The sequence below is a fragment of the Penaeus chinensis genome, chromosome 29 (assembly GCF_019202785.1).
Source record: "Penaeus chinensis breed Huanghai No. 1 chromosome 29, ASM1920278v2, whole genome shotgun sequence".
NCBI lineage: Eukaryota > Metazoa > Arthropoda > Malacostraca > Decapoda > Penaeidae > Penaeus > Penaeus chinensis.
In genome coordinates, this window is record NC_061847.1 from 18,149,264 (window position 1) to 18,164,263 (window position 15,000).

Genomic DNA, 15,000 nt, shown 5'->3' on the forward strand with positions numbered 1-15,000 from the left:
AGGAAAACGGTCCTTATGAAAGATAAGTCCAAGGGGAACGAAGGTGCTAACTACAGACCCGTTACATATTTGTCAGTTATATGAAAACTACGTAGCAGTATGAAAAAAACAATCAGATTGCAGAAAACGATCAAGGGGCACGGAAATTACCTTTTGATTGACAAAACCATCAAACGTAATTGTAAGACACGACAAAAATACTTGGCCATTAACTGCACCGACAGTAAGAAAGCAAGGATTGTGGTCCCCCACTCCTGGATTTGAATGCGCTTTCATATCTTCAAACTACTGATACCAGCTTAATTCCCAAGGCTTGTATAGTCAAAGTAGGCTATGAAGTCAATAAAATAGGTTCAGTGACGAACCATCTATTATTCATGGATGATCTAAAATTATTTGGGAAAAATTAAAAACAGCTGGAGACGTTCATTAATACAGTACGTATTGTCTGTGGGGTACATAGGAAGAGAGTTTCATATATTAAAAGTGGAGTCATAAAATAAGGAAGGCTCGTTCAGAATCGAATGAGAGATAAAAGAGACTGATGCAGACCATGGAAACAAATATTTGGATATCTTTTAAACATATGTCATGAAGGACACGGAAATGAAGGGCAGAATAAAATTGGAGTACGCTAGGCTACTTAGTAAGGTTTTAAAGTCTCATCTATGCTGTAGAAATGTTATAACTGCAACCAGTGCCTGAACTGTGTTGATTATAAGATAAAGTGCTGGAATCATGGTTTAATGAACGATGTTACCCAACTGATAGGGACAAACATACTGCTTACAATCTCTGGTCCTTGTTGGGAGAATAGAGCAACTAATGTTTATAAGCTGGCTAAATCTGAATATAATGCTCATTTGAAAGAAGATCTCTCAGAAGCGCCACAGCCCCATAAATGGTGGTCAAGGATTAAAACATCTATGATTGGTGATGAGTCCTCCATTCCTCCTTTAATGAAGCCTGATGGTAGTGTTACTTATAGTCCAATTGAGAAAGCTATCTTGTGAACAGAATGCTTTAATTAAAAACAAAGTTTAGAAGATAATGAACTTCCTGTTTTATATCACCCATTAAGTTGCAGTCTGTTGGTGTTGTTGGGAAAGTATTAAGCAGGTAGTCAACAGCGTGTTCATAGTGATGGTTCCTCAGAGTTGTGTTCTTGGTCCTTTGCTCTTCATTTCATATACAAGCGATATGTGGTCCGAAATTATTATTAAAATAATAGCATATGCTGATGATACTTCTCTCTATGCTGATATTCCTTCTCCGGCAACCAGGGAAATAGCTGACAGTCTTACTGTATACCTGATGGTAATTCACTCGTGGTGCTCTCGCTGGGGCATGAAATTACCTCCTACCAAGTACAAGAACATGATTGTGAGTCGGTCTAGAAAGCAGTTGCCTCAGCATCCAAGTCTGCTGATTAATGGAGTCTTAATCACTTCAGTGGATAATCTAAAGTTCTTAGGTTTAACGCTTGATTCAAAGTTTACATTTGAATTGCAGATTAGGAATATGGCCCGGGTAGTTTCATCTAAGTTAGGTATCATTCTCAAGTGCAAGAAGATTTATGAAGATGACAACATTACTCGTAGATGTTTATTTTCTTTTGTTCTGCCTCATTTTGAGTATGGTTCCCCTGTGTGGTTATCTGCTGTATAACCACCTCAGGATATTCTCAATTGATTTAATGAATTGAGAAAGAACAGTGACATTGTTTGGTGTCTTCCACAGCAGAAGATAAACGAGGACTGATCTGTGTAGATGGCATCTCGATTGAAATGCCTTGCCTGTAAGTTTGTGTTCCAGAAAGTGGAGGGGCAAGTTAACATAAGGAAGATGCTGGAAAAGCAAAGGGAAATATAAAAGAAAGTAGAAATGAGAACTTGTAAGACAAAAACGTGCATTGATATTGTGTCAGATCTTGCACTGACCAAGAATAAGATATTTGAAGAAAACCATTGTGGACACTGTGATGACAGTACAAGAACAAGCCATTAGAACAAGGTCAATTAAACACTACATTGACAAAGAGAACCCCCCCCCCCCCTTTGTATGCTTTGCGGAGAGAGACGAAACAGTGGCCTGAGTGTAAGAAAACTGATTATCTTGCATCTTTGAAATCGAAATAAAAAATAATCATAAAAATGAAACCACTGATAACGATAATGTAGCGTGGCTACTCGCCACGCGCGACGTTATCTCTCGCGACGGCGAGCATCCTCCCCCGCGCGCTTCCCTGGACGGGCAATATGCACTTTCCCGTCACGGAATTCTTCCACCTGCCGGATTCCACCCCTTTTACTCTTAGCTTTTGTGTTTTTTTTTCTTGGTTTTCGTGTTTTTGATTGTTTTAGTTTGCCCATTTATGTACATTTTTTTTTTGGTTTTCGATTCATTTTAATTAGCTTACTTTTTAGTTTTTAAAAGCAGATCTTTGTCAGCAGCCCTTGTTTTAATTACCTTTTAGTTCCCTTGTTTTATTCCATTCTATATAAATCATAAATGTTTTAGTGATTAGGGTGACCATTTTTACAATCATTATTTATATCTATTATTTTACTCATGTTCAGTATTGTAACTGTTTTATATTTTTTCTCATTATAACTAAATTACCCATTATTTATCAATACGGGCAGGTTTTTATTTTTTTATTTGCAAATCTGTATAAAGCGACGTCACCGTCACCCCCTCACCCCCCAATGGCCGCGAAAAATAGACAGTTCGACAGAGACGCAGCAGAAACCTGGTGTTTGTTTTCTCCTTCTTTTTTCTGAATGAAACCGGCTCGACGCTCCCGGAAGCTTCAAAAGATAAAGTGAGCTGGATGTGGTCATGTTTTTATATAATAAGAATAATTTACAAATACGAGTGCTTTTCTTTGTTTAGGTTTTATGATTTAGTTTTACTTTAAAATGTTTTTTCTTGAGTTTAATATTGTTTTTTTTTTAAAGTGAGTTTTCGTTTTACTTTTACCTTTATTTTGTTCTATATCAACTTTTAACGTAATTCTTAAAGATGGTTTTAACTATATTTTTTTAATACTTCATTGTGTTACGGTTTTATTGTGCGACGGAGGGTGTGATGCTGGAACAAACCCACGCCAAAATGAGTTCCTCTAGCCACGCGACCGACTCATGGGGCTTATGCCAGGGGTTAAGATAATCGACTTTATTTGCGTAAGTCGCCCCTGGTCATAATGGCATTTTGATCCGCTACAATAATAAAGATGTTAATCATAAAGATAATGACGATAATAACAATAATTATAGTGATAACAACAAAAACAACAACAATAGTAACACTAATAATGCTAATGACATCAGATAATAATAATAATACTGATAACAATAATAATAATAATAATGATGATGATAATGATAATAATAATGATAATAATAATTATAATTATTGTTATAAGGATGATGATAGATATAATATTAACAAAAACAATAAAAATAATGATAATGAAATAGCAATGACAATTATAATAACAATAATAATAAAAGTGATAATAATAACAATAATGAATATATAAATACTTATGACATGATAGTAACAATAATAAAAATAATAATAAGAATAGTAGTAATAATAATATTGATAATGATAATAATAACAACAATAATAATAACAATAATAATAATAATAATAACAATAATAATAATTATAGCAATAATAATAATAGTATTAATAATAATAATAATAATAGTAATAATAGTAATAGTAATAATAATAATAACCATAATACTACAGCAACTACTGCTAATGATGATAATGATAATAATAATAATATTAGTACTAATAATAACAATAATGATAATAACGAAGTTAAAGAGGCACCGTGGAAGATGAAAATGAAAAGGCACCAGCCCTTGCGAAATACCGGCAAAAGTGTGTTGAAGTTTGGGTGAGGTGGGAGTGAATGAAGCAGGGGGCTCGTGAAGAAGGTTTGTTATCAAGAAAAGTGCCAAATGCATGGAGAGAGATTGTGACTGTACCAATACACAAAGATAGAGGCGATATCCAAGATTGCGGGAACCATCGGGGAGTTGAGTTAATGTCACATACAATGAAAATTTCGGAAAAAAAAAAACATTGATAAAAGGCTAAGATGTGAAATTGGTGATTGGTGAACAACAATTTCGGTTTATACCGGGGCAGGGGAAACGCTAGAGAAGTATGGGGAAAAAATGGAGAGCTACATCTCGTATTTATAGATTTAGAAAAAGCATATGATAGAGTGCTGAGAGAAGAAGTGTATGAAGAAAATTATCAGAAAAGTATGTACGACTAATAAAAGATATTTATGAGTATGCAGGAGCACATATTTGAGCCTCTGAAGGTGGGACAGAAAAGTTCATTGTTAAGGTTGAGCTTCATCAAGGTTCCTTTGCTATACGCCTATACCTATTTGATTTCATAATGGATATACTTAAGCCGGAAACAGTACAACCAGCTCATTGGGATATGTAATTTGCAGACGATATAGTCCTGACAGACAGCAACAGGGAAGGAGTTGAGCTGGGGAGATGGAGTCGAGAGATGGGGGACAGAGGGCTTAAGATCAGCCGAAAGTAATCGTAGTAAAGGGTTCTAAATGGGCTGCTAGAATGTCCGGATGCTGGGCGAAAAAGTGAAAAGGACTAACATCATCGAATACTTCGGCACCCATGTGTCATCGGATGGGACGTCATGAGATACAGTCAGGCTGGAGGAACTGGAAGGATATGGCAGGAGTTTTGTGTGACAGGAAAATTGGTGTGAGAATGAAGGGAAAATTATACGGGAAAGTGGTGAGACCAGCAGTGCTGCCAGGGGCAGAATCGCGGCAGAAATATATATATATATATATATATATATATATATATATATATATATATATATATATATATTGAAGTGGATGTGCGGAGTGACGAGACAACAGGATTAGTGATGGCAGAATTCATGGGAATATTAAGGAAAGTACAGGAGAGAAGGTTAAATGATAGGGTCATGTGATGAGGAGAGAGGAGGAATATGTGGGAAAGGGAGTGCTCAATATGGAGGTAAAAGGGAGCAGGAAAAGAGGGGGGCCAAGAAGGAGGTGAATAGATTGCCTGCGGATTGTATACAGAAAGGAATATTTTGATTGGGAGGAATGGAGAAGGCTTTCCAAAAATAGGGACCCGATAAACAAAAGAAGATTGCCATCCTTATTGTTATTATTACCATTATTATTATTATTATTATCATCCTCATTATCATTATTGGTATTACCATAATTTCTATCATCATTATCGTCATCAATATAATTGTAGTATTGATAATCAGTTATCATTATCATTACTAAACTTATTGTTATTGTTGTTAATATCAGTGTAGTGGATAATCAAAACTCCGTAGAGTTTGAGATGTTAATTTGGTAGCGTGTTATCCAACTACAGGTAATCTCCAACGTGTTTGGCGTATTTTGGTGATGACTCTCAGGTGATATTGAAAGTGATCCCGTAGTCACAATAAGAGAACAATGAAATAATAACATCACTGGCTGGCTAAAAGGCAATATAAAAAGGGCATCCATATTATACATTTATTACGCACAAATCTTTCTGAACATAACCAATATACACGACAACACACCATACACTTACTTGATAAGCAGAGGCAACCCGCCACAGCTCGAGAAGCACCAGTCAGCCAGCTAAAAATCCAACGATCTGTCACCACACAAGATAAAAGCCTCTCTCTCTCTCTCTGACCGACCTGGCTTGACCTTTTATACTGGTGTTTCCCGCGCTTGGTGAGGTTTTACCCATAATACATTTCGTTTAGTTTATTAAATAATGTATGGCGAGTTAAAAATAAGTTTTAAAATACATAAAATAAAAAGAACAATAAAACTATACAAGGCAAGGTAAGTATGGAACATAAGGTAAGTAGTGTACAAGTAGGGTTACGTATAGTAGAAGTAGTGTAGATGTAGATCACGGACCAGTGAGAAAGTCAAAGGGGTATAAAAACACATGTTTATTCTTATAAAAAACAACAACATATAAACACAGGAAAATAAGAAAACCATGTCATCTTGCAGGGCGGAGGAGTCCGTAGATTTTCTATAGAGATTAATAATCGTTAGGGGAACAGGCGGCCCAGAATCACGGCACAATATGCATGGGGGATTTTAATGCTAGGCATTATACATTTGGAGACAGTCAACGCAATGAAAATGGCGAAGAGTTCCGAAATTTTGTGAACGATAGATCTATGACCGTATATGATACAGACAGGAAAACTCACGTGGCGGCGGGTAGGCTAGATTATGTAATAGGAAGGGATCTTGTGCATGGAAACGTCAGAAGCATGCTTGCAACAGAGCTAATCAGTGACCACTTTGCAATAGTAACGAGATACGCTGTTGATAATAGTCCATCTGCAAAAACAAATAGGCTTAAAATTTATATTTCTCCTTACCTTGAGCACCACTTTAAATCACGTATTTATGACTGGTATAACGATTACACAGTAACGAGTGTTGATAAATTCTCCATGGACATGATGAAAGTGGTCACTGATTACTACAACACCTGGGTCTGTCCAAAGAAAACCTTAAAGAGCAACAATTCACAACGCCTAAAACAACCTAAGTGGGTCAGTGACCCTACACTACTAAGGGAACAAAAGCGAGTTCAGGAGCTTTGTGATATCTACAAGCAGGACAATACACCTGACAATCTTATTCAGTTTCTTAAGGATAACAAAAATCTACGGGATTTAAAAACTCATTTCAGAAAAGAACACTCTGAACAGTTCCTACAAAGCATAAACAATAACACCTCAATGTCTGAGGTCTGGAAAAAAAATAATCGACTCTCAGGCAAAAGAACTAACACCCCGCAATTCCATAGTCCTCTTGCACAAGCAGACATGCTCCTTAGTCAATGGGCTGGAGCGTCCAAATTGAGCTCACTTCCCACAAATATTCAGAACCACCTTAGTCAGTCTAAAATTGCACGTAAAATTGCCATTGAGATTGGATGTTCTGCGACAGACCCTTCAGACTTTGCTGAGATTACTGAGTGGGAGCTGAACAATGCACTGTTCAAAGGAAAAGCGTCTGCACCAGGTGAAGATGGAATTACCTATAGTGTCCTCCGCCTTATAGCTCAGGTACCTGGTAATCCCCTTTTGCACCTGTGCAGGTTAAGTTTGTTACAAGGTATTCTGCCTGGCCTCTGGACGCGCAGTCTAATCATCCCTATACCGAAACCAAACACTGATAAATACCGCCCAATCTCACTAACCTCATGTGTATGCAAAGTTCTAGAAAGGATAATCTTGAACAGACTCAGGTACAGGTTGCAAGGTAAATTATCTCACAGACTGTACGGATTCATAACGGGACGTAGCACACAACATTGCTTTGCAGAGTACTACTCAAACTCTAATCCAGGGAAGCACACTGTTTTTCTTAAGTCAGCTTTTGACATTGCAAACAGAGAAATTACCCTAGAACAATTAGTAAGCTTTGGCATCCGGGGTAAACTATTGAGCTGGATTAGAATGTATCTTTCGAACAGATCTGCAAGTGTCTTGTTCAGGGGAGTGAGAAGTTCCACCACACAATCTTTTGAACTTGGGACGCCACAGGGAGGAGTTCTCAGCCGTATGTTGTTCAATGTCCTCATGCACAAGCTGGTGGCAGATATTCCACTTGGGGATGGTGAATCCATTATATGCTATGCTGATGACATATGTGTCAAAGCATCATCACAAGAGAGGATGCAAATAATTCTCGACAAACTCACAACTAGGGCTCATGAGTGTGGATTAGTCATATCCACTGAGAAAACAATGGCTCTCAATCCATGTATCATACCCCTACCCACTTTTCGCATAGGTGACCAAGAGCTTGACATGTGTCATAAATATAAATATCTCGGGGTGAACATAAATGATGCAGACCTGATCCCTTCCCTGAAAAAGAGACTCTGGGAGAGACTGAAACCGTTGAAAGAACTTGTTGGAAGAGAACATGGCATCAATGTTAAGCTCGTTAGACTGTTTTACTTGGCTTTTATAAGATCAGTTGTAGACTACCATGCACTGCACTTGTTGCAATGTAAGGAATCAGAAATAAATAGCTTGGAGGTAGTGCAAAATGAAGCCACGAGGATTATCCTCGGCGCCCCGAGAACAGCAAGGATAGTAAACATGAGGTCGGAACTTAACCTACCATCCATCTCTGATAGAATAATATTTATTTCCACTATATTTGGGGTCAAAGCTCTGAGGGAACCCTTGTATCTTTCAGACTTCCAAAAACAAATGCAGCATAAAATCACGCAAGCAGACGTGACTAATCACACACACGCGCGCCCTCTAATACACAAAATCTCCATGAACATTACAAAGCTCAATGTCCCAATTAGTAAAATACCACAGGGTCGATCCATTCCACCATGGAAAAATTCAAAATTGATCGTGCACCTTACGTGTTTACCACAAAAAAAAACAGTGTACATAACTGCGTGTTACAACAAATTGCATTAGCAACGGTGAAGGAACACACAGAGTCTATGGACGATGATGTATATGAGTGTTACGTTGACGGATTCGTACAGTCTGGATACAAAGCTGGTTGTGCTTGTATTGTATACAAAAATGGCCTACTAAAACATCAAGTTTATATGAGAGTGCAAAATTGGGCCAGCACTACACAAACGGAGCTGGCAGGTATACTCCTTGCAACGGAATTCGTAATGTCTCGGGGCTCTGGAGTAGTTTTCTGTGACTCTCAGAGTGCTCTTCGGACACTAAATTCTTTCAAAGCAGGTGGCGATTAGGAAATTGTGAGGTGCATTAAGCGTAACGTAACTTGTGCAATAGAGCGTAATTTTAACATTCAATTTGTATGGATACCATCTCATGTTGGCATAAGCAAGCACGACCACGTCGACAAATTGGCGAAGGAAGCCTGTAGCAAAGATACTGTGAACATAGATCTTGGGATGCCTCTTGCTAGGGTTGCACATATATTGAAAAGTTCTCATAAGGAAGAACTAGTAGATCTGACAAACACTCAAAGGCCTGAAAGCTGTACCATAAGGCACTACGATCAGTATAGAGATAGCAAGCCCTCCTATGGGTGGCACCGAAGTCAAACCAGACAATGTGACGTGGTTATTGCCAGAATACGTTTAGGTTACAGAATGTATTGGCAACTGCACGGTGCAAGAAGTGCAGATGAAACTAAATGTAGACTGTGTAACGAAGAAAACAAGCGAACGCTTGAGCATTATATCTCGGAATGTCATGTGATACAGCCTTTCAGACCACCTAACATGAGGTATAAAGAACTATGTGAATATTTCATTTCATCTGATACATTGGAAGATATACTCGTATTATATCCTAAATTTACTATGTAAAACTGCCGTAAACAAAAAAAAAAAAAAAAAAAAAAAAAACACAGTGTTATGTAAACACGGCAAGATCATATCAACGTATTATTTTTGTATGATGTATGACATGTTTCTATACTACCATGTACAATTACAGTAGTCACAGACTACTGTACTGTGTTAGATGTATATAAAACTGTAATCATGATTGCCCACGCCTGAGCAGATAGCCAGGGTGGTAAATAAACTTACTTAACTTAACTTAACTTATTCACTACAATCAGTACTATTACTATTACTACTACTATTATTATTATCGTTATTACTATTTCTATTACTATAATTATTATTATTGTCATTATTACAATTATCATTATTATTATTATAATCATTATTATTATTATTATTATTATTATTATTATTATTATTATTATTATTATTATTGTTATAAGTATGATCATAAATAGTATTGGCATCATCTTCATTATCATTATATTATCATATTATCATTATTATTTTTATTATTACTATTATTATGATTATCAAGATTAATAACATTATCATTATTATTATTTATTATTATTATCATCATTATTATGATAGTTATCATTATCATTACTATATTATTATCATTAATATTGTTATGATTTTTATGATTATTAATATTGTCATTATTATTATTTATTATTATTATCATCATTATTATGATGATTATCATTATCATTATCATTGTTATTTATTATCATTATTATTATTATCATTATAATCATTATTATTATAGTTATTATTATTACTATTATTAAAATCATTATCATTATTATTATTATTATTATCATTATTATTATTATTACTATCATTATCATTATCATTATTATTAATAATATTATCATTATTACTGTTATTGTTCTTATTATCATTATTGCTGTTTTCATCCTTATTATTATTATTATTATTATTATTATTATTATTATTATTATTATTATTATTATTATTATTATTATTATTGCTATTGTTATTATCATTACTATTATCATTATCATTATCATTGTTATTATTGCTATCAGTATTATCATATTATCATTATCATCATTATAATTATTATTATCATCATTGTTATTATCATCATCATTGTTTTTATTATCATTATTACTATAAGTATCACTATTATTATCTGTATTATTATTATCAGTGGTATCATTATTGTTATTATCGGTACTGATATATAATGATCATCATTATTATTACATTGTTAATATCATTATTATAATTTATTTCATTACTGATATTTATCGTTATTATTATCATTATTACTTCCAGTAATATCATCGTTATTGTTATCATTATTGTTATTGTTATTATCTTTAAAATTATCATTATCATTATTGATATTATTATTGTTATTAATATAATTATTATTATCATTATCATTAACATCATCATTATTATTATGAGTATTGTTATAAGCATTATCATTATCATTATTATTATTATAATAATCATTAATACTTTTATCTTGATTATAATTACTATCATATTATCATTATTTTCATCATGATTATTATCAACATTTTTATCATTATTATCCAACTATTATTGTTTTTAGTATTGTCATTATTGTTATTATTATCACTACTACTATTACTATTATCATTATTATTACTATTAATACTACTATTATCATTATTATTATCGTTATTATTTTATTGTTATCATTATCGTTATTATCATTATTATTTTCCTACTATCATTGTTGTTATTATCATGATCCTCATTACCATTATTATCATTGAATCATTGTTATTATTATTACTATTATTATTATTATTGTCATGATTATGATGATTATAATGATGATTATTATTGTTATTATTTTGTTATTATTATTGTCATTATTGTTATTATTACTATTATTATTGTTATTATCATGATTCTCATTAATGTAAAGTCATAACATATATTATTTATACAAATATTATTGTTATTATTATTATCATGACTATCATTTATTATTATTATTGTTGTTGTTTTGTTATCAATATCCCTATTGTTATTATTATTGTTATATTATAAATATTATTATCATTATTATTATTGGTGGTGGTAGTGGTGGTGTTATTATTGTCAATATTGATAATGATAATAATAATAATGATAATAATGATAATAATAATAATGGTAATAATGATAATAATAATAATGATAATATTATCATTATTATTATTATCATAATCATTATTATCATTACTATTATTATCATTGTTATTATCATTATTTTTATCAAAATTGTAGATAATAGTAGATTATTATTTTATTGTTATTATTATAATCATTGTTATTATATTATTATTATTATAATCATTGTTATTATATTATTATTATTATTATAATCATTGTTATTTTATTATTATTTCCATCACCATAATTATTCTTTATTATACAATGAATAATGATAATGATAATAATAAGAAAAATAATTATAGTATAATTATTATTATTATCATTACTATTACTATGATTATTATCATTATTATTATTATTTCTTAATTAATATTATAATAATAATAACAATAATATCAATAATAATAATACTAACAATAATGATAATAATTATAATACTTACATAATAATTAACAATGAACATTATTATAATAATGATGAAAATTATTAAGATAATAAGCAATAAAGACAATAATAATAAAATTATCATCATTATTATCATTACTATTACTGTTGTTAAAATGTTTATAATTATCTTCATTATAATCATCCTTATTATTAGTACTGATTGTGTTATTATAATAATTAGTATTGTCGGCAATTTTTTGGTTGCAAACACCCATCCAACCTTGCAAATATTTTAGGTTCCAATTATTAACGGTGCAATTTGTGTGAATCTATAGTCGTTTTTCCACTGTAAATGACCGGTTCAGTTAATAACAAGTGTTCGTCTCCCAGAACATGTGGCTGTAAGCACGATGAAAGAAAATGGGTGATTAACAGCATGAACTAATAATATATATCGTAATTTTTTTTTAGCAATGCTTCGTGTTGAACTCTAAGGGTCGAGAACCAAATTTCACCTATTGAGCAAGAATATTTCGTTATTCATATTAAATGATTGTTCATAAACTAATAAATGCATGAATATAGGAAATATAGATTCATTAACCCTAAACATACCTCCATCTCTATGATCCGAAAGTGGGTCGTACTGTTTCCAACGAATCCTTTTTTCGGGGTAACTAAATCTGGTTACGTGTTTTCTCCGTCACGCATATATTATTATTTGTTATGTTGCGTTGTTTTCAACTTAAACCTGATTATGTTGAAAATTGCCGTGCAATTGCTTATACAACTGACGCGCTTAATGGCGAAGACGATCGTATTGTTTGCATGAAAAAATAATAGTAATAATACATTGCTTATGTATATCATATCGTGAAACTAATATAAGTTTCGAAATATGCAATAAGTAAGATTTTCAATTACAATCTCTAACACTTAAATAGCATGATGCATGACTTCTTACTTTTTACCGGTTTCTTGCTAATTTTTTGCCGCTCGCCGTGGATGTGATCCGAAAACGGTCTGAAACTGGCCTTTACATTGTCGCATCACCTTTATAAGGATAGAGACCTAGGAGAATATATGCTTATGGCTCGTCGCTGTATGATAAATTACTGATACATGGGAAGTAATGCATATCGTAAGGTAAGGTTAAGTTTAGCAATTTTTTTTCGTTTTTTGTTTTTTTAAGAGAACCAACTTGGGCCATGCCAATCGTCTTCTTACAGTGAAGCTTTCAACCGCACAGATCTTCACCACCTTGAACACCGACAATTTACATACTGAAGCTTCCTTTGAGGAACGCATAGGTACCCTGAATATTTGAGTTACGATTGGTCACATAAATATGATGGCATTTGCTGAAACTATTAATTTTTTTTAATTGCCGATACGGCAATTTGGTATTAATGGTAATTAAGCATCAGTTACCGTTTGTTGGCGTTTCATACATGGAAGATAATTGAGCCATTTTCCTTAACTATATAGAATATACCAAGTTCTATGGCAGTACTGAACTATACCTTACGACATGCATTACTTCCCATGTATCAGTAATTTATCATACATTCAGTAACATTGTTTTACTCTGAATCACATGAGAATAACGCACCTGAAAACAATGATTAAATACCGCATAATACATGTTACGTAAATCAATAACTTAACCGGAGTCGCTCGTATCAGAGATGTCCGTCTCATAAAGCGGGTCTGGGCAGAGGTTAACGCCCTCCTCTGCCCACCTTGAGGCGGGTACAGCCGCGCAGCTTCAATATAAAAACTATGGAAGGTACTTTCTTCGTATTATCTAATAAATACAGACTGTGAAAAGTACTGGAAAAGGTACTCAGCCCGCATGCCAGGACTCTTGGTCCATTTTTTCATGTTCCTCCACAGTCACTCTATTGTCTTTGGGGTCCACGCTGAGTGGCTTCGACGTACGTACCAGTAATCTTTTAATGAGCGATAAGCTGCCCAGCCGTCAGTAATAATTAGGTTCACTTGCCATTCGACCGTCTGTATTTAGGTGGCACAATGATTTTGCATTTTGTTTGTCTCTCAATTCCGCCAAACACCCACACGTGGTTATGAAGTCTGCCTCTTTTGTATTTGCGTCGCACAAGCAACGCCAGCACTTGCTTTTGGCTTGTGAATTCTCCGTCACTTCAGAGCAAAAGTTCCTCCAATATACACTGGTGGCGGCTGAAAAAATAAGACAGATTGTGATAGCCTTATGTTTACAATTTTTTTCGAGCCAGCGTTTAACCGATATATACATTTTTTTATTTATTATTATTTTTTTTCTATTACCATTTTTTTGCTGGGGACAAATGTGTACGTGGAAGGTAGGTGCCGGCGCGTAGTTTTTGCTATCTTTTTCCACCGCTCGCAACACCATATGTGATGATCTTTTCGGTATTAACATGGTGAATTACAATGCGGGCACTCTACGGCGGTGGGTAATACGTGCTTTCTTAAGAATGTTAACGAGTTTTAGTTTTTATGATATTCCTTTATGAAGTCTAAATATTTCCAAGCATAACCCTCGCACTTCCTCTCCATTTCTGCAATGTTTTATCGTTATACACATACCTGCGAAGTAGTATGTGGAATTCAATGTCGAATAAGTAAGGTCTCGCCACTTGTAACTGTTGCATAATTCCGGTGTTGGGGGGGGGGGGGGTAAGAAGTGGTCAGTGTTCCTGTCACTACAGAAACCTTATGTACAGTACATTGAGAAGTGACTGCTATTTATACACAAGCGGGACCAGCCTGTGACAATACTGTACATTAACTTGTGGGCATATTTGTTTGTGATTGGAGCCGCGGTTTTTACTCTCTCAAGTGATACCTTAACGGCAATAATGGATGATGCAATCCATTTCAGACAAATCTATTTACAGAATATATACGGATGCCATCATTACGACCTAACTATCGGCCACATCAACATCGGCCGGTGAAGCCAGAGCTGTCAGTGCGCGTTATTCACGTAATGCCTAATTTCACTCCCCCCTCCCTCTCGCTTTTCTCTCTCTCTCTCTCT